The 20,680-nt window shown below is 38.3% G+C and overlaps 1 protein-coding gene across 1 annotated transcript in view; it reads right to left on the reverse strand.

Moving 5' to 3' along the window:
• GRXCR1 (glutaredoxin and cysteine rich domain containing 1) overlaps nt 1-20,680 on the reverse strand; it is a 319,676-nt gene that overhangs the window by 38,766 nt on the left and 260,230 nt on the right. The gene's annotated exons all lie outside the window — the stretch shown is intronic.

Consider the following 20,680-nt stretch of genomic DNA (forward strand, 5'->3'; position numbering starts at 1 on the left):
TTAGCTGACTGAGCTACCCAGGGGCCCCTAGTGATGACCATAAATTTAAATGGATTAATTCTCTTCCTGAAACATAAAGATTCACAAATTATGTCAAATAAAATCCAAGTATAATTTTGTTTACAAAAGAAATACCTAAATCAAAATTACTAAGCAAAAGAATACAGGCAAACAAAAATAAAGTACATAAATATACCATGGGAGATACAGAGTGGGCTGTGTGAGCAGTGATATAAGACAAGAAAAATTTAAGCCAAAAAGCACTGATTTATCAAAGATGATTATTAGAAAAAGCCATGAATGTATCTATCTCTACATATTTAAATATATGAAGCCACATCGATAAAGACTAAAGTATATTAGCTGACCCTAAGAATTTGATGGGAAAAAAAGATTGAAATAAAAATCAGAGTATTTGAATGGTATAATTATAAAATTTGTTTTATTTATTTTTTATTAAAAAAATTTTTTTTTAATGTTTATTTATTTTTGAGACAGAGAGAGACAAAGCACGAACGGGGGAGGGTCAGAGAGAGAGGGAGACACAGGATCTGAAGCAGGCTTCAGGCTCTGAGCTGTCAGCACAGAGCCCGACGCAGGGCTCTTGAACTCACAGACCGTGAGATCACGACCCGAGCCGAAGTCGGACGCTTAACCAACTGAGCCACCCAGGCGCCCCTATAAAATTTGTTTTAATGTTTATTTATTTTTGAGACAGAGAGAGACATAACATGAGTGGGGGAGGGGCAGAGAGAGAGGGAGACAGAATCAGAAGTAGGCTCCAGGCTCTGAGCTGTCAGCACAGAGCCCGACACAAGGCTCGAACTCACAGACAATGAGATCATGACCTGAGCCAAAGTCGGTCGCTCAACCGACTGAGCCACCCAGGCGCCCCTTGAATGGTATAATTATATAATTAAAACACTGTGTTTTATTTATATATATGTATCTGTCAAAATAGAGGTTACCTGTTCTTCTCAAGAAGCCATGAAAATCTTACATAACTTTATTATATATTAGACTACATATAAAACATCAATCAATAAATTCCAAACAGTAATCATCTCATAGGTCATATTATTTGACCACAATGCAATACAATTAGAAACAAATAGTTAAATGTAAAACCAGATTAAAAAATATCTTGGAAATGAACCCATTCTCCAAAGAACAATTCGGTCAAAGAGAGAAAAAAAAAACTGAAATTACCAACTACTTTACATAAAAATTAAAATGTTACAGATTGGGGCACCTGGGTTGCTTAGTTAGTTAAACATCTAACTCTTGATTTTGACTCAGGTCAAGATCTCAGGGTTTGTGACTTAGTGCCCCATATGGGGCTCCACACTGAGAGTGCAAAGCCTGCTTAAGATTCTCTCTCTCTGCCCCTCCTGCGCACACACATACACACTGTTTCTCTCAAATAAAGAAACTTAAGGGGCGCCTGGGTGGCGCAGTCGGTTAAGCGTCCGACTTCAGCCAGGTCACGATCTCGCGGTCCGTGAGTTCGACCCCCGTGTCGGGCTCGATCTCGCAGTCCGTGAGTTCGAGCCCCGTGTCGGGCTCTGGGCTGATGGCTCGGAGCCTGGAGCCTGTTTCCGATTCTGTGTCTCCCTCTCTCTCTGCCCCTCCCCCATTCATGCTTTGTCTCTCTCTGTCCCAAAAATAAATAAAAAACGTTGAAAAAAAAATTTAAAAATAAATAAATAAATAAATAAAAAAAAGAAACTTAAAAAAAATAAAAACAAAAAATGTTACAGATCAAACTTACATACATAGTGAAAGCAGTTTTAAGAAGTAAATTCAGGAGTGCCTGGGTGGCTCAGTCTGTTGAGGAACCAACTTTGGCTCAGGTCATAATCTCACAGTCTGTGAGTTCGAGCCCCGTGTCGGGCTCTGTGCTGACAGCTCAGAACCTGGAGCCTGTTTCAGATTCTGTGTCTCCCTCTCTCTCTGTCCCTCCCCCACTCATGGTCTGTCTCTTTCTGTCTCAGAAATAGACATTAAAAAAAATTTTTTTTAAAGAAGTAAATTCAAATTCATGAGTTTTTATTCCTTAAAGAAAGTAAACTCAAGAAATTGCACAATGATCCTCAAAAGTATCCTATCAAAGCAAAAAGAAGAAAATAATGAAGTTGTAAATTTAGAATTACATTTAAGAGGGTGAGCAGAGAAGAGCAACAGCTCAGGTCCTGATTATACTAAAATGTCCGTGTTCTTTGCTCAATATTTGAATTACATTAAAATGTTAATGCCCTTGGCTTCCATTTTCTTGTTTTTGGAAAGTTCTCTAAAAAAGATACTCTAACTATATAAGAATTACATTCACAAAGATATTTACTGCAGTATTTTCTACAATCCTGAGCCCAAATTTTCAACAGCAGGGGAAAGATGAAAAAAAAAAATGCAGTCAGATAAAAAAAATGATAAAACCATTAAAAAAGACTTTATCATTATGGAGACTCTAAAAGCCTTTTAGGGCAGTTCACAACGTGGGTGGAAAATACTGGGCACGTTTCCTGGTACCCGCAGCCACCACAGTCTGGCTCTAGAAACTCATAAGCAAAGCCAACCAGCTCCATACAGCAGAACACAACCCATGACTGACTCCATTACCTGGCTCCAGGAACCTCTCCAATCATATTTCCCCAGCTTCCTATATACACTTGTGGTAGCTAATATCTAATGATGGCCACCATCACTTCCTTCCCTCCCTGTAGCCATGTCTCATCACTCATGGAAAGATGGAGTCTGTCCCCTCACCTTGCATCTAAGCTGGTCTTATGATTTGTTTCGACCAAAAGAAGTGAGGGATATGATGTTCTGGAACCTCTCAGCCCAGACTTTAAGAAGTCTAGCATCTTCTGCTTCTTCCCTTTTGTACATCAGATGCCATATAAAAAGCTGACTACCCTGAGATCATTAAGTTGTGAAGAAACCCAAGACAGCTACCTAGAGAGGCCACATGGAGCACCAGAAGTGTGCTCTTTGGGTCAACTAAAACAATAAAACAATAAATAAGCAAATAAATAAATAAAATAAATAATAAATAATGTAAAGCAAATAATATAATAATAATATAAAGCAAATATAAATAATAAATAAAATAAAGCAAAGAAATAAAACCTTTAAGTGAAGGGTTCTTGTACTTCCCAGCCCAGCTCAGCTGGCACCCAAAAGCAACTGTGTGAGTGGCCCTAACAGATGCCACACGGAGCAGAGGAATCACCCTGCTGAGGGCACTCAACCCATGAAATTGTGAAACAAAAGAAAGGGTTGCAAATCACTAAACTTTGGGGTGACTTGTAACAAGGAACTTGATACCTGAAACACAGTCGGAACTTTAGTCATACCAAACTAAAAGCACGTACAGAAAGTACCATGTCTGTGAGTTTGCACGTTCTACTTTTTTGTTCCCGCCTTTGCTCACTGTATAAACTTCTAGTCCACTTGAAAGACCCAAGCAAGCATTTTCTCTGCTGGGAAGCCTTCCCAGAATGTCTCAGGCAGTCACTCCTGATGCCTCTAGATGTCATAACACAACGACACAGCACATACTTCTTTCACTGTACTTTCACGCCGAGGGACAAATTTGTTTCTGTGTCTACCTGCACACTGTGAGTTCCTTGTGGGCAGACTGGGGCATTATCCTTTCCATATTTCCATTGCTTAAAACAATACCTAAAAAATAATCTCATGAAGCAGATAGGATTGTTCCTCTTTTATACATGTGGAAACTGACATACGCAGTGTTAAGTTAACCTGCTCAAGGTCACTCAGAAAGTTGAGCTAAATGTATAGAGAGAGAGATCATGAAAGAATGAAATTCTATGAGCTCAAGAAGTCTTTCCAGATAATTCCATCTTTCACCAATCTTTTTCTCCTCTTGTGTCCTATAGCCTTTATAACCTGGAAAAAAAATCCATATGGAACAAAGAATCCTCCACATACTCTTGACTTCACAGTCTCACTGCAAGTTTCTGGTATGCAAACATCACAGTTTATATTGCTACTAAATCTTCCAAAAGGCCTGGCATAGCACATAATAGGTCCTCATTCATTCATTTATTGGTCATTTCAAAAGTATTAAACCAGTCAATGATGAAGAGAAGTTCGGGAAAATGTATCGAGTATTTTTCTACAAAATAAAAATGTAATTAAACATTCAATTATATTTTCAACCTCCACTTTTTATACTGTGAATTGCAATGCATTTTTTAAATACATGTTTTTGAACCCAGGGAAAAGAATGATCTTGACTGAATATTCATTGTGAATAACCCGCCTGTCACCTGAGTTCTGCACTACCCAAAGTGAAAGGGTAGACTGAGCTTCGCAAACTCAGGAAAAATCACATTGTTATTTTTCTTGTATGCTTTGCCTGAGAAGGAACTGAGATTTGCTGTCATTTCTGCATCAGGGCTCTCAATCAGTGACAGAATGAAATTTATTTATTTCCCATTTTGACTTGTAAAAATCTGAAAATTTAGATCTTACCCTTTTTTCTCTCAGAGACAAAACACAATAGACAGACAGGAGCCCGTTTCCTCCGCAAATATTCCCATAGCCAAGGCAACACCTAGGTCCTTCCATCTAACTTCTCACTCCCTTTACTACATGTTTAAACTCCCCTGACTCATTCAAGTTTAAACCAAAAGACCAAGGTTCACACTAAGGTCATTTCAAGCTCCAAAGCACAGCACACTCCAAAAAATGTGTGATACCTGAGGACCCCAAAGAGAAGAACAAGGAAGGACCTTCCTGCCCTCAGTGGACACTAATGTCTTTGGGGCTTTTGATGGGCAACCGCAGTGGTGGCAGGGAAGCTGGATACAATCAGCACAGAGCTAACCTGTATGTCAGAGAAAACTCATAAAAACTTTTTCCTTAGTTAACACCATTTTATAGAGATCTAAGTTGACCTGTTATTCCTTCAGGAAAAAACAGTAAGTCCCTAGAATTCTTTTACCCTGCAATTCATCACCTAGATCTTTCCCAGAACTAAACCGAATCACACCTCCTTAGAAAGAATCAAAGATGTCCACAAGTTAGGCATAACTCTAGATTTCTCTCTAGAAATCTCTTATGCTAGGAATACATGTGGCACAGAATTAGGGGCACAATCCCACCACTTCTTATGAAAATCTTACTCATTTTGCAAAGCACAGCTCAAAGGCTCCCTCCTGCTTAGAACCTTCCCTCATTGCCCTGACTGAAATACATCTTTTTTCTCCTTCTAAACTTTTACGATTAACTTAGCACTTGGCACAACTAGCTTAGAGTGACATAGCATGTGTCATGCTCACTTCCTTCTCCCCCTCACACACATCTCTTACATTTTGACCCTAGATAAAGGAACTGTGCATTTAAAATCTTTGAATCTCTAGAACATTGCACATTGCTTTGTACACAGAGGGCACTCAATGTTTGCTCCGTGACTATTCATTTTATTCCTTGTAGTCTTTTCAGAATTACTACTTTTACAATAGCCTAGAAGCCATACACAGGGACACATCCAAATCTGCCCCACCTACTGTAGATCACAATTCCCACCCTGCATTGTAGCAATATGACCCAAGTTCCAGAGAAATTTAAATAATATAGAAATAATGAAAAAAAAAAAAACTTTAGACGTTTGTTTCTGTTTTCCCAAGTTCCTTAACTGAACTTTTTTTGTTTATTTCAGATCTTTCAACAGAAACCATAGGTGGAATACTATCAGATATGTGGATCACAGGGTATAGTTTGGCATTCTGAGGAGAGCTTGAAATCCTTCCCACTCCCACTACCCATCAGAGGCCCCTTAAGGAAAGGTTGAGGGTACGTCTGGGGCACCACAGAGAACACTTTGATAGTCACTAATTCTGATTCGCCTCCTCAGATTCTCAAATAGGCCACAGGAGTCTGAGAGAGTGGCTGAAATCCACAATAAATGGATGAGCCCTGGTTCCTGGGGCCACTGAACCCTACTGATTCCCCACAAGACTGACTTCATTGCACCCAAAGAGGAAGCCCAGGGTTTGTCTTTGCTTCAGCAGTTCAGGGCTTGTTGTTAGACAGGTACTTTGCTTCGTTTTATTCACCCTATTGATTCTTTGAACCTAATCCAGAGAATAAACACCAACCAGGACCAAACATATGGTCAAGTCTTTAGCTTAATTTTTGTGTTTGGAGAGAAAAGCATCTTGGGCTGAGTTCAACCAAGCTTGGAGTCCAAGGAGTGATTAAAAACAAAACAAAACACAACACAATGTATCATAATCCTACCTGAACATAAGGAAGCCTGCCACTTGGCACAGGAGCTATTTACTTTGTCGAATCCCCATGTGAAATGTTTGCTGGGTTGTAATCATATATAATATCACGGTAACAAACTAGATGTTTATAGAAAAATAGGTCCTAAGGGCCAGAAACTCTAAGAGAAAATACATTCACTTTCCTTTTCCTTATTTTTTTCCTTTCAAAATGTAAATGAATGGTATAAATGTTTGATTCAGGCTCAGGCCCCCAACGGATAAAATATTTATGACATTTGTTTTAAGTTCTTGAATAGTCAGTTCAAAATTGTTCCTCCTAGTTTTTTCTTTTCCTGAAAGGAAATATAGATTTGAAACTTTGTCTATTATCCAGATATTTAAGGCATTTAATTTTAATTGAGCTCATTTATTCTACTGTATATTTAATGTGTTTTCTTATATTGTGAGAGCCCTCTGCTGGTTGAGAAAACACTAAGTCTCTCTGCTCACAAGAACAGAAATACAGCTCATTACCAACCAAAGCTCTTCTTTACTGAGATAGTGATTTCAAGTTCTATTAGAAATGGATGCTCATTAAAATTTCTATTAACTCTCACCTACTCATAGAATGGTACATTATTTTTATGCAGTTTCTAAGATTAAAAAAAAAGAGCTTCAATGCTTACATTATGTCCTTAAATCCAAATAAGAAAACATTGATTATGCACAAATATATTTTCTTTTCAATCAGATTGGGAATAGTTAGCAATTTACATCTAAATTAAGATACAGGCAAATTGGCTCCTGGATCCCTTTATGAGGTGGTATGCTCTGTGTCCTCTTTAATTTGTGTCCAAGTCACAAACAGACACAACTGGTTTGTTTTTGTTTTTTTGTTTTTGTTTTAGAGAGAGAGAGAGAGAGAGAGCGTATATGTGCAGGTGTGCGAGCAGGGAGGGGCAGAGGGAGGGAGAGAGAGAGAGAAAACCTGAAGCAGGCTTCATGCTCAGTGTGGTGCTTGACGCAGGGCTCAATCCACGACCCTGGGATCATGACCTGAGCCGAAATCAAGAGTCAGACGCTCAACCAACTGAGCCACCTAGGCTCCCCTCAACACAACTATTTTATACTTTCATAGTGCCTAGGTACATAGCATCAAATTTAAGCCTCAAGTTTTGATATATTGTGCAAGTAATTAAACAATGTACCTACCAGACACTTTATAAGTATCCTGCCATACAGACAATTACAGCAGGCAAAACTAAATGCGGCAAAGTCTTGATCAAGTGGGACAATTCACTAAAATTTGTGAAATGGTAAAGCCAGGATATATATACTAAGGAAAGACTGTACGGATGAAGCTGTTCCTTGGGCCTATAATTTTGGAATACGTAATGCCTACATGCTTCAAAAACTCTCTCTTTAACGGACTCTAAATTTTTGGAAGGAAAGTTAAATAGCGCATAAACAGGTTTCAAGGTACCTACTACTATATGATTCATGTCATTGATTTAAAGGCAGCACCCAAAATATGAGATGAAAACACTATAATCATAGTCCTTCCACATTTTCTCTGCAAGAATAAGGTAAGAGCCAAACAAATCAGCAAAGCTGAAGGCAAAGATTTGGTCAGTGGAACCAGCACATCACAAGATGTTAGTGGTGATGCTACAGGATTACTGTAGGACTAAGACGATGGTATGTGACTGTGGCAATTTGAAGAGGACTGATGCCTTGATTTAGTTCTACAGAGCTGTGCTTTGAATGCCAAACTGTTACACAAACTAATTTCATGACCACATGCAGTGTTAAAGCATCATTAACAGACTTCGGTAAATCAAAAGTATGCAATCCTCCAACATGAAAATGTCACTGAGCACATCTGACTCAGGCAAAAAGCCAGGGTTAGATGATGTCAAAGGTCTGCACTTCGGTAGTTTATTGCAGTCATTGCCACCAATGTGTTCATGCCTTACTGTGTGCACACCACTCTAGGACGTGACATTGGTGGTCCTCCGATCAGTAGGTGGAGTCTGTTTTCTCCACCTTGAATCTGGGCCTGACCCTATGACTTGCTCTAGGGTCTCAATGAGACAAAACAACCATGACTTAAGCAGAGGTTTTTAATGTGCTTCAGCTTCACGGCTTGCCCTCTTTCACTTCTAGGAACGTCTTTGCCACCATGTAACAAGTTCCAGCTAGGCTACTAAAGAGGAGAAAATCTGAGGAACCAATTTCCATGTAAGTGAGATCATCCTAGACCACTCAGCTCTAGCTGAGCCACAAGTAGACCATAACAAGCAGCCAAGTCCAGGAAACATCACAATCTATACAGTAAATGTTGTTCCAAACCACTAAGTTTTGGAGTGGTTTGTTACGTAGCAAAAGCTGTTAATAGCTACTTCCATCATAAAGCCCAAACTTTGACTATGGTTTGTTATAGTCCATGACCACATTTTTCTGGAGATGGAATCTTGAGTCATTTGATAAATTCTTTACTCTATGATCTAAGGAATGATACTAGCACCAGACTGATCTGCTTGCAGAAAGAGAATGATAGTCATCAAAAATAGCAGCTTATATTTCACAGGAAAATTCTGTTTCCTTGTTGTCTTAATTATTGTCTACTAACCACATATCCATGGGAAAGGGATGTTGAGACCTAGTAAAATGGACCTAAAAACCAAGGGTATAAGGAATTTTTATCTTGAGAAACATTCACATGAAAGTTATATAAGTATTTTAACTAGCCTCAGACTCAGTAGGATTCATTGTATGGCATAGATGCTTAAATGGAGGCTCCATTCATAGAGTGATAGAGATAATATTCATAGAGACAATCATCTAGAAGACTAGCTCCCGTTTTGGGTGCTGCATTTAAAGACGAGACTAGGTCCTAAGGAGAATAATTAAGATGTGGAAGTTCAGAAAACCATGAGACAAGTAAGAGTTAAGGGAACCTCAGAGAAAACTTCCCAATATTTTTGCAAATGAAATTATAGTTATGAATGAGGGAATGGTTTTAATTTCATTTTTCTAGGTTCAAGAACTAAGACCAACAAGTGCAGGAAGTTAAAGGCAGAACTTTCTAATATTTAAAGGGGTACTACAATCAAATAGGTTGCCTTGAACCACAGTGAGGTTGTTGTCACTGGGTGTGTTCAAAGATTGTTTATCTTTGCCCAGGGATATGGTAGAAAGAATTCATGTGCTGAGAGAAACACTTGAGAAGTTGACATTCAAACCGACCTTCTTAATCCAAGGTTCTATGTTTCTGTATGAAACATCTGCATGCATCTCTCTACATTTGTCTTTTCAAAACCTAATAAAGCAAATCTTTGGCAACCTCATCTTGTTGGTAGCCCCACCAGTCTTCCAACTTGGTCTTGATCTGAGAGGATGAGAGAGAAGAGGTGCTAACAGAAGAATCTAAGAAATTAATTCCTTCAGCCTTCTGCCTCTTACTTGGACACACGTTTAAATGGATTAGCTTTGTTCTAATAATAAAGAACAAATCAGATGTCACTTTTTGACATTTTCACGTAAAAAATGTTTTCTGAGTTGAATAAGGTAAAACTGTATTTACTATTAAAAAGAGAAAGAAAATCATTGTCATATTGTAAGGAAATAATAGTGTAGGGTATCTTATAAGTAACTGGTATGTTTCATCTTAAGAAAAAATAGGTGTGTTGCTAATAATTTTTTAATCTCATAAACTCTCAGTAATATGTTGTAGATAGCATTGTTAGTGAAGATATTAATAACCTACCTAGTACCAAAATGAATAAATATAACTTTGTTTATTTATTTTAAATGTTTATTTTTGAGAGAGAGAGAGAGAGAGAGAGAGAGAGAGCAAGCAGGGGAGGGGCAGAGAAAGAAGGGGACAGAGGATCTGAAGCAGACTCTGTACTGACATCAAAGAGCCAGATTCAGGGCTCAAACTCATGAACCATGAGATCACGACCTGAGCCGAAGCCAAGAGCTGGACACTTAACTGACTGAGCCACCCAAGCACCCAACACTATTTAAATAATTATGTTTAATATTTATGGAAAAGTGTCATGAACTGAGATGGAATATCTCTAACAGCCCACATATCAGCTCACATGACACTGAATGGCATTTGACCATAGTACTTGCTTCATATTAAAAACACTACCACTAACCAGAAGCTCAGATGCTGTGCAGCATCCTGCCCCCATGAATCAGACCTCTTGGACATTGATGTCTGAGGATAGACTCAGAATATACTCCACCTTTTCTCCTCTCATGATTTATTGACCCAGCCTTCTCTTAATTCTTTTTATTATCTCTATCTCTCCTCACCTATACATCCTAAGTATATGTTTTCTCTAAAGCTTTTGCCTTAATAATATTAGCAAAGGGTTAGAGTGCACCATGTTCCAGGCACTGTGAGTTTTTATGCTTCATCTCACTTAATTCTCAAAATGCCCAATGTTGTAGGTATTTTATTATCTTCATCTTAAAGAAATTGACCAAATAACTGGACCAATACCCATACTAGCAAGGAAAAGAACTTACTCTTGTATCCAGATGTCTGCTTCCACTTTACTTTGCTACTCTTATTTTCCAGGAGGAGCTCCCAAAATGTGAAAATGAAGATCCCAATGGATACAGTGTAAACCTTGGCAAGTGATCAGATACGAGTAAGAGAAAGATGGAGTAAAAAAAAACCGAGATTTTGAGCCTCTGTGACTGGGAAAATTGTGGGGTCACTAATCAAAACCAGAGAACTGAAATAAGTTAACAAATGATGAGGCATCATTCTATGCTAGTTTTTTTTTTTTAACGTTTAGGTAAAATATCTGTAAAATTAAAATACCCTACAAGATTAGAGCTGCAAATAGACTTGAAGACTAGAAAAAGAGAAAGATAATAATGGATGTGATAAAGAGATAGCAGAAGATGGCAATGGGACTTCTGTTTGGTGAAATTAGAAAACACTGGAGCAGTTGCTTATGTGGGTCACAAAAGAAAACCAACAAAGTATTGATATGAAAATTAGACAATGAGCCTAGATAATGCTGATAAAGAACTTCATTGGAGACTTCTTTGCTATGACTTTAGATATTCTCCAATAATGCCCTTGGTTATACTAGAGGAAAAGAGGAAAAACGGATGAAGGGGGTTGCGTAGGACTGGGAATGGACAAACTTGGGAGCTCCACAGAGCCTGTCCAGCAGGTGATAACAGACTAAGTATTACCATATTCCTGAATACAGTAAGGGAGGGAAACAAGTGAAACCAAAATTGTGACTATAAGCTGAGAGAAGTAGAAAAGGCAAAAGGACACACAATATCACTGATGACAGAACAAGTTCAATGAGAGACAAGGAAATAGATAGAAGGACAGAACATTGTGGCCACAGCAGGATGTTTCTAAGTTTAAGATCTTGAATGTGGAGAAGTTTCACCTGATGAAGTAATTCAGGGTGTGACTATGCTGCTAAATAGTAGAATTGAAAGCCAGGGAGATGAAGGTTAAGAACTTTGCAGACTTGATTTTAAAGGGTCCAAGCTCTAGAGTCAGACACACCCAAAGCTGAATCCTCACTCTGCCACTTGTGATCTGAAGGTATTTAAACTGTTTCGTAAATTCTCTAAGCTTTACTTTTCTTCAGGTATGAAATTGGGGGTGGGAAAGATGATAGTAGTACTATTCACCGTACTATTTTACAATGTACGAGAGAACAAGGAGGCAAAACGCTTGGCAGAGTATATCATTCAAGTTAGCTTTTACTGTTATTGTCATTGTTGTTGCTAACAAAAACTATCCTCAATTAAGTAGAAAAAAAAGGACAAAGAAGCAATCACACAAGAAAATATTGCCTAATTTAAATTCCAAGAACCTGACTTAGGCTTATTTCAGACTTCTCTAACCCCGTGCTTTCTGAAGTGGAGGGAACAGGCCAGAAACAAATAATTTATGACTTTGATGAAGGAGGCTTGAAGATTAAATATTTACTGTGTCTATTACAAATAAGATCCAAGACAACAGGGGTAGACGAATGTTCAGAAGATTCTCCGTCCATTTGGACCTCTGATGAAATTGCTAATGATTAAGAAAATGACCACAAAGGATACTGATGACTTCCAAAAAAAAAAAAAAAGAAAAAAAGAAAAGATAAAGTTCTAAATTCATTGATTCCATAATTAAATACAAAAATATCAGCATGAGATATTATTGTACTCACTTGTGAAGAAGTGGGTCACATTACTAAGTAAAATCTTCAAAGACAACTAAGAAGTGGGATATACTCCAGTAGGCACCGTCTCCAAAGTACTCCTTTTATTGAAAAGTTAGTTACCTAGGGATAAATTCTCAGAAAGCTCTTATATTGTAAAGAAGATTGTGTACATGTATAATGAGAAGGTCTATAACTTTCATCAGATTTTCAAAGAAGAATATGGCCCCAACATTTAAAAACCACTTCTCATATATATGGGAAATATTTTCAAGAGGTTTAAAATAGAATGGTTTCAAAACCTAACAAAACATCTAACTTTACATTGGTTACATTGGTGGTTTATGACACTACTTATTTAATATCATAACACATTCCCATAAAGAAACCAAAATTATCAAACATTCCCCACCCCCCACTCATCCTCCCACTCATCTTTCCTGGGAGCCAGGAAATAAATGAAGTGAGTTCTTCAGTTTTCCAAGCTGTGTACAGGAAAAGGGAACCTAAGAACCTGGTAGACACTCTGGGTTGAGGAAATAGAACTAAAAGCCCAGGAGACTAAGATGGCTAGAGTTTACAGGACAAAGTACTAGAGAATGAAGGGCTTCGTGGAGAACTCTGAAGATGTGCAGAGAGCCAGCTTGCGTTCAGCAGCGTACTCATCAGCACATGCATGTAAGGCAAGTACGGAAGGCTAGCAAAAGAACCTGAAAAGATTAAAAGGGACAGTACCCAGGAAGAGGTCTGAGAAGAATGCCTGTTCCCAGTAATCAGTGGGGCATTAGATAAAGATCCCACAATATTATGCTTCCATAATGGGGAATAATTAGCTTTGGACTAAAGCTAATTCTGTCTTGAAAATCTTCAAAACAGAACCCCAAATAGCAAACTTTTTCCAAGTAACTTAATTGCATCTCAGCAAAAAAGTTTAAGAATATTTATAGAAATACAGGGGCGCCTGAGTGCTTCATCAGTTAAGCATCTGACTCTTGATTTCAGCTCAGGTCATGATCTCATGGGTTTGTGAGATCCAGCCCTGCATCAGGTTTTGCGCTGACAGTGTGAAGCCTGTGTGAAATTCTTTCTCTCCATCTCTCTCTGCCCCTCCTCTGCTTGCTTGGTTTCTCTTTCCCTCAAAATAAATAAACATTTAAAAAAAAGAATATTTATAGGAATACAAAAATTTCCCAACAAGGAATACTTTTACCCAACCAGATAAGATTCACAATATGCAGAATCCAATAAAAAAATTACCAGGCAGGTAAAGAAGTAGAAAATATGACTCCCCATGTGGGAAAAAAATCAATCAATTAAAACCAACCCAGAACTGACACAGATGTTAGAATTGTCAGGCAAGGAGATTAAAACAAGTTATTATACCTATATCCCATATGTTAAAAAAGCCAGAAGATATATTGAACACGTTAAGTAGAGATATGGAATATATATATATTTTTAAAATTAAATGCCTGAAGATAAAATTATAATTCCTGAAATTAAAAAAAATAAACTGGATAGGATTAACACAAGATTAGACTTTTTATAAGAAAAGATTAGGAATAGATTAGGAGACATAGCAAGAGAAACTATCCAAAATGAAAAGGAGTGAGCTATGGAACAACTTCAAGCAGCCTAATATGCATGTAAGTAGAGCCTCTGAAAAGAAGAGAAGGAAGGGAAGATCTAAATAATATTTGAAAAAATAAAAGTCTACTAGAACTGATACATGAATTCAGCAAAGTCACAGGATACAAAATCAATAAACAGAAATCAGTTGCATTCTTATACACTAATAATGAAGCAACAGAAAGACAAATAAAGAAACTGATCCCATTCACAATTGCACCAAGAAGCATAAAATACCTAGGAATAAACCTAACCAAATATGTAAAAGATCTATATGCTGAAAACTATAGAAAGTTATGAAGGAAATTGAAGAAGATATACAGAAATGGAAAAACATTCCATGCTCATGGATTGGAAGAATAAATATTGTTAAAATGTCAATACTACCCAAAGCTATCTACACATTCAATGCAATCCCAATCAAAATTGCACCAGCATTCTTCTCGAAGCTAGAACAAGTAATCCTAAAATTTGTATGGAACCACAGAAGACCCCGAATAACCAAAGTAACATTGAAGAAGAAGACCAAAGCGGGAGGCATCATAATCCCAGACTTTAGCCTCTACTATACAAAGTTGTAATCATCAAGACAGCATGGTATTGGCACAAAAACAGACACATAGACCAATGGAATAGAATAGAGACTCCAGAATTGGACCCACAAAAGTATGGCCAACTAATCTTTGACAAAGCAGGAAAGAATATCAAATGGAAAAAAGGTAGTCTCTTTAACAAATGATGCTGGGAGAGCTGGACACAACATGCAGAAGAATGAAACTAGACCACTTTCTTACACCATTCACAAAAATAAACTCAAATGGATAAAGGACCTGAATGTGAGACAGGAAACCATCAAAACCCTAGAGGAGAAAGCAGGAAAAAACCTCTCTGACCTCAGCTGCAGCAATTTCTTACTTGACACATCTCCAAAGGCAAGGGAATTAAAAGCAAAAATGAACTATTGGGACCTCATGAAGATAAAAACCTTCCACACTGCAAAGGAAACAATCAACAAAACTAAAAGGCAACCAACGGAATGGGAAAAGATATTTGCAAATGACATATCGGACAAAGGGCTAGTATCCAAAATCTATAAAGAACTCACCAAACTCCACACCCGAAAAACAAATAATCCAGTGAAGAAATGGGCAGAAAACATGAATAGACACTTCTCTAAAGAAGACATCCAGATGGCAAACAGGCACATGAAAAGATGCTCAACGTCACTCCGCATCAGGCCAATACAAATCAAAACCACACTCATATATCACCTCATGCCAGTCAGAGTGGCCAAAATGAACAAATCAGGAAACTACAGATGCTGGCGAGGATGTGGAGAAATGGGAACCCTCTTGCACTGTTGGTGGGAATGCAAACTGGTGCAGCCACTCTGGAAAACAGTGTGGAGGTTCCTCAAAAAATTAAAAACAGATCTACCCTATGACCCAGCAATAGCATTGCTAGGACTTTACCCAAGGGATACAGAAGTGCTGATGCATAGGGGCACTTGCACCCCAATATTTATGGCAGCACTTTCAACAATAGTCAAATTATGGAAAGAGCCTAAATGTCCATCAACTGATGAATGGATAAAGAAATTGTGGTTTATATACACAATGGAGTACTACGTGGCAATGAGAAAGAATGAAATATGGCCCTTTGTAGCAACGTGGACGGAACTGGAGTGTTATGCTAAGTGAAATAAGTCATACAGAGAAAGACAGATACCATCTGTTTTCACTCTTATGTGGCCCTGAGAAACTTAACAGAAGACCATGGGGGAAGGGAAAGAAAAAAATAAAGTTAGAGAGGGAGTGAGCCAAACCATAAAAGACTCTTAAAAACTGAGAACAATCTGAGGGTTGATTGGGGGGTGGGAGGGAGGGCAGGGTGGGTGATGGGTATTGAGGAGGGTACCTGTTGGGATGAGCACTGGATGTTGTACGGAAACCAATTTGACAATAAATTTCATATTAAAAAAAAAGAAAGAAAAAATAATGGCTGAAACTGTTCCAAATTAGATTAAAAGAAAAAACTACACATCCAAGAATGTCAATGAACCCTAAGCAAAAGAAACATGAAGAAAGCTATACCAAGATATATCATAATCAAGTTTCTGAAATCAAGTGATTAAAAGAAAAATCTTAAAAGCAGCAAGGGGAAGGAGAAGACACACATACAGAGGAACAAAGATAAGGATGACAGCATACGTTTTATCAGAAGTAATGCAAATGGAAGATAGAGGAGCAATGTCCCTTAAGTACTAAAAGAAAAAAAAAAATCCTTTCAACCTTAGAATTCTATATCCAGCAAAGATATCTTATAAGAACCAAAGATGGAATTTTTTCAGACATAAAAATGCTGAAAGAATTCATCTACAGCAGACCCACACTACAATAATAGTGTATAAGAAGCCCTTCACATAAAAGCAAAGTGATGCTGAATGATTTAATACTCTACACCAAAGAATAAAGAGAACCAGAAATTAAAATTGCACAAGTTAGAGCACTACCAAACTCACCTGATGAGGTCATCATCACCCTGACACCAAAACCAGATAAAGACATTAGAAGAATAGAAAACTATATTGACAGAAAGATTAATGGTCACCAAGGGACAGGGGTTGGAGGAAGGGACTGACTGTCAATTGGCATGAGGAATATTTGGGGGGTGTGGGGGTGGAAATGCTCTGTATTTCAAGTGTATTAATAGATTCACGGGTGTAAATATCTGCCCAAACCCATCAAATTATAATTTAAATGGATACAGTTTATTATATGTAAATTGTACCTCAATAATCTGATTAAAACAAACAAAACAGTGCATCTGGCAGATCCTGTGGTTCAGCTCACTCGTAACCAATCCAATCTCCTTCTAAAGTGTCTTCCTGTACTGTAAAGGCCAGAAACCTAAAAGCTACATTTCCCATTGTCCTCCGTTGTTCTCATATGTGACTGATTGAGTAACCACAGATATACTCATTCACTGGAGACTTTACTTAGGAACAGAATTATGTAGGAAAAGGGGCAGAGAACAAATCATCTGTTTTTCTGGAGAGGACCAAATCCAGAGGCATTTCTGGAGCCAGCAGCTTCCTAATTGTGGCACAGGCTTCTTTGGTGGCCCATTTCTGCAGAGAAGTTATACAAGTTCTCTCTGAAAGCTTGCTTAGAGCCTATATTTCTAGTCTATAAACTACCTATGCTTGGTAACAATTCCTTCATTCTTGAACTGAATAAAATAGCACTTTCAATGGATACCGAATTATCAAGCAGTCACAGCTCAATATCAGCTAGTTTAAGAGACCTGCCTAGATCAACAGCTCTTCTACTCCTCTTCATTACCAGAGTCTCCACTCTGATTCATTCTATGTTTTATAGCTCAGTTCCAATGTGGGTTTTATAGATTTTTACTGTAAAAGTTTTATGGTTGGTCCAGAATCAACACACTATTTCTAACCTATTTCCTACTAGAATTTCTAAGATAACTTATGTCCAAACTTCAGGAACACAATTTTTTTGTGTAAAGATCTCCTGATGCCAAATCAACACGATTATTGCTTTAAAAGTTTCAAGCTGAACTTGCTTCCCCACCCTACACCCCTCCCAGCCCCCAACTAGCTCCTTGACCCTCCCTCCCCCGATGGAGCATGCCAGGACAGTGAAGATTTGTTTTCTAAAGCAATTTCTTTCCCTTGACTGTTTCATTGCTTCTATCTTTACATAGAAGTCTGACTGGGAATGAGGGTCATCAGGAAAAAAGAGCTGAGCATTCTTGTTAATTCCTCTGCTCTTTCCCATTGTACTCTGTTAAGGTCCCTGCAGTGGAGACCCATCCCTGGGTCTGGCACCACCTATCCCTGGGTCTGGCAGGAATGATGCAGGAAAATAAGGGAGCTGTTGCAAAACGGCCTCATGCTCTCTCCACCCCATCTCACTGTCTCCCACAGTGTGCCTCCATATGCCTGTTTCTGTTCTGTCGACTTCATTCTCTGCCCCTCTCGATTTCTCTCTCTCCCTCCTTTCAAACAGTTGTATTGCACAGATGATTCATACATCTTGATTTTTCTCACTCATCTAAATTTAAGCCAAATCAAATGGTTTCGTGTGACCGTTTAAAACATCACAGATGTTAAGGAAACTACCAACATCAGCTTCTTTTCCTCCCTAGGAATCATGCTTCACCATGTGCCAAAACCCAGCAGAGGGCATCCTTCCATTTCAGATGAATGAACTCTGCAGGGAAAAGGCTCTCTCTCCAGTTCCAGCACTGTGTTACATTTACAACTGCACACTGGAATTTAAATAAAGGGGTTTTTGTAGGAGGAGGGGAGTTTGTTGTAGAAGTTGTTTTCTGGGGTGTTTGCCTCCATTTAAATTATAGATTTAGAAGTAAATCTCCTTTATAAGAAAAAAATGAAGAGGAAAAAGAAATCCGTCTCTGGTCTCTTTCCAGATTTGGGGCATTAGCTTCAAATTGCAGAAGCAATAAGGTAGTACATCTGTGATCTTTCCTTCTCTAGGCCACTGTATTAATAAAGTAATCACAGAAAAAAGCAATTGAGAAAAAATCTGCACCCCACCTCTCTTGTCTGTCACACTCTCCCTCTGTCCATCAAATGGAAAGAAAAATAGCATTACTTCCTGTTAGATCATCTTAGAAGTAGGAAGAAGATAAGTATGGTCAAAAGCAGCGCATCAGGTAAAGCCAACCTTTCACCTGTATAAGGAGGCAGTCACCCACTATGTTTAATTGGGTAGATCACAGAAACCAAAATTCCACAAAGGGAAATATCTTCTACCATCATCAGAATTTTTCCAGGGTTAAAAGGCAAATGACCAAAACCCTTATCAGTGATTTTTTTCCTCCTGGTGTGGGTGAGTTTATCAGATCCTTTCATGGTAGGAGAATGTCAGAGAGAAGGAAAGAATATGAAAGGACAATAGAGCATCATATACTCATTCAACATACATTTCTGAGCACTTTGTGCCAAAACCCTTTTCTAGGTATTAAGACTGCATCAGCAAACAAAGTATCAAAGATCCCTTTCCTTGAGGTGATGTGCCAAAAAAGCTGGGGTTTGAGGAGTCTGGCAGACCTAACTTTGAGTCCTGGCCCTGTCACTTGACTGGCTTTGTGACTTGAAGCAAAATAATTAATGTTCTCTTTTGCAAAATAAGGATAAAGTTGTTACTGTTTATTAAAAACATACTTTGTTCCAGGCACAAGAATTGAGCATTTGTATATATTACATATGGTAAAATTCTCACAATTAGTCTGTGAGAAAGGTTCTATTACGCTTCTCCTTTTACAAATGAGAAAACCCAGGCACAGAGTGATTTCTAAATTGCCCAGAATCACATAGACGTGTCGGAGCATGAATTTGAAACAAGGCTGTCTTGCTTCTCAACCAGTAGAGCAGAGTTGTTCTCTGAGGCTATCCTGGGCATTCGATGAGATGAATGTGTAAAGCTGAGAGTGCAGTATAGTATCATTATTACTATTATTATTATTAATTTATCACTCATGACTGCCATTGTTGTAGCTTTCTGGGACCTAAGGGTACATGTTGAAATATGATAAAAGAGGCTCAATGCATCAAATCAAAAGTCCTCTGCCTCAGAATGTAGTCTGTGTCCAGCTCAGGTTAAAAGTAGGATTGCAGAAGTCATACCCAGGAATCATGGCTTCACTGCATTTATCTTTCCATAAGATGACAGGCTGTCTCTAACAGTGATGGCTCTAGACAGAATATCAGAACAGTTTCCCTGTAACAAAACATGAGCATTTCCTGCTCTGGATTTTTTCTAACCTCCCCTGAAAGCTGAGGGTTAAGACCAGATGCGAAACAAAGCCAAGATCCAAATATCCATCTGCCTTTTGACAGCAGCTCTTTGTTCCCTGATAAGTGATCTGGGGGGAGTCAGTCCCACCCCCTCAACCACTGGTGTCCTTTGGCTCTTTGTTCTTACTCTTTCTAAAGTGCACTGTCCAGAGCCCTCTTCTCGGGCTTCTTAATGACTGTGGGATTGTGCGTGCTCTTAGATCGATGGGGGTTAATTAATGCTAACAGTATTATTCAAAGAAAAATGAAGCAGTCATGTTTCCTGGCTTCTCTGGGAGTTTTCTCTTCTTCCTGTAAGCCTAAATTTGTGTCTCACACTGACAAATTACCAAAATTCAGAATAATTTTTAACAACAAGCAGATAAAATTCTGGCTCCAGGCCCCATTTCTTATTGATTTTGTTTCAGGACCACCATCTCAGTTTCATTAGGTAGGAAACTGAGTGTTCGATAATGGGGTATAAGAGAATTCACAAATGTACATCTTTATAAATATTCTGTTTTTCTTGTGTGCACTAAAAAATAGTTTTTATCTCACATGTCAAGCTTCATAATGCAAAACTCAAGTCAACTGAACATTTAAAAAATGTATTCCTATTCAAAAAGGCAATTTAATGCTGATTTTATCTCACCATGCTTCTGTAGGGATGAACACTGTTAGCAACACATCATTTGGGACAGAAATAAGTGCTTCAATTCCTTTGGTTGGAACTCCAAAAAAATAGCAAATTTCCCAGGAGTTATGTTGCAAGTTGCCTTGTC

This window comes from Prionailurus viverrinus, chromosome B1 (assembly GCF_022837055.1).
Source record: "Prionailurus viverrinus isolate Anna chromosome B1, UM_Priviv_1.0, whole genome shotgun sequence".
Taxonomy (NCBI): Eukaryota; Metazoa; Chordata; class Mammalia; order Carnivora; family Felidae; genus Prionailurus; species Prionailurus viverrinus.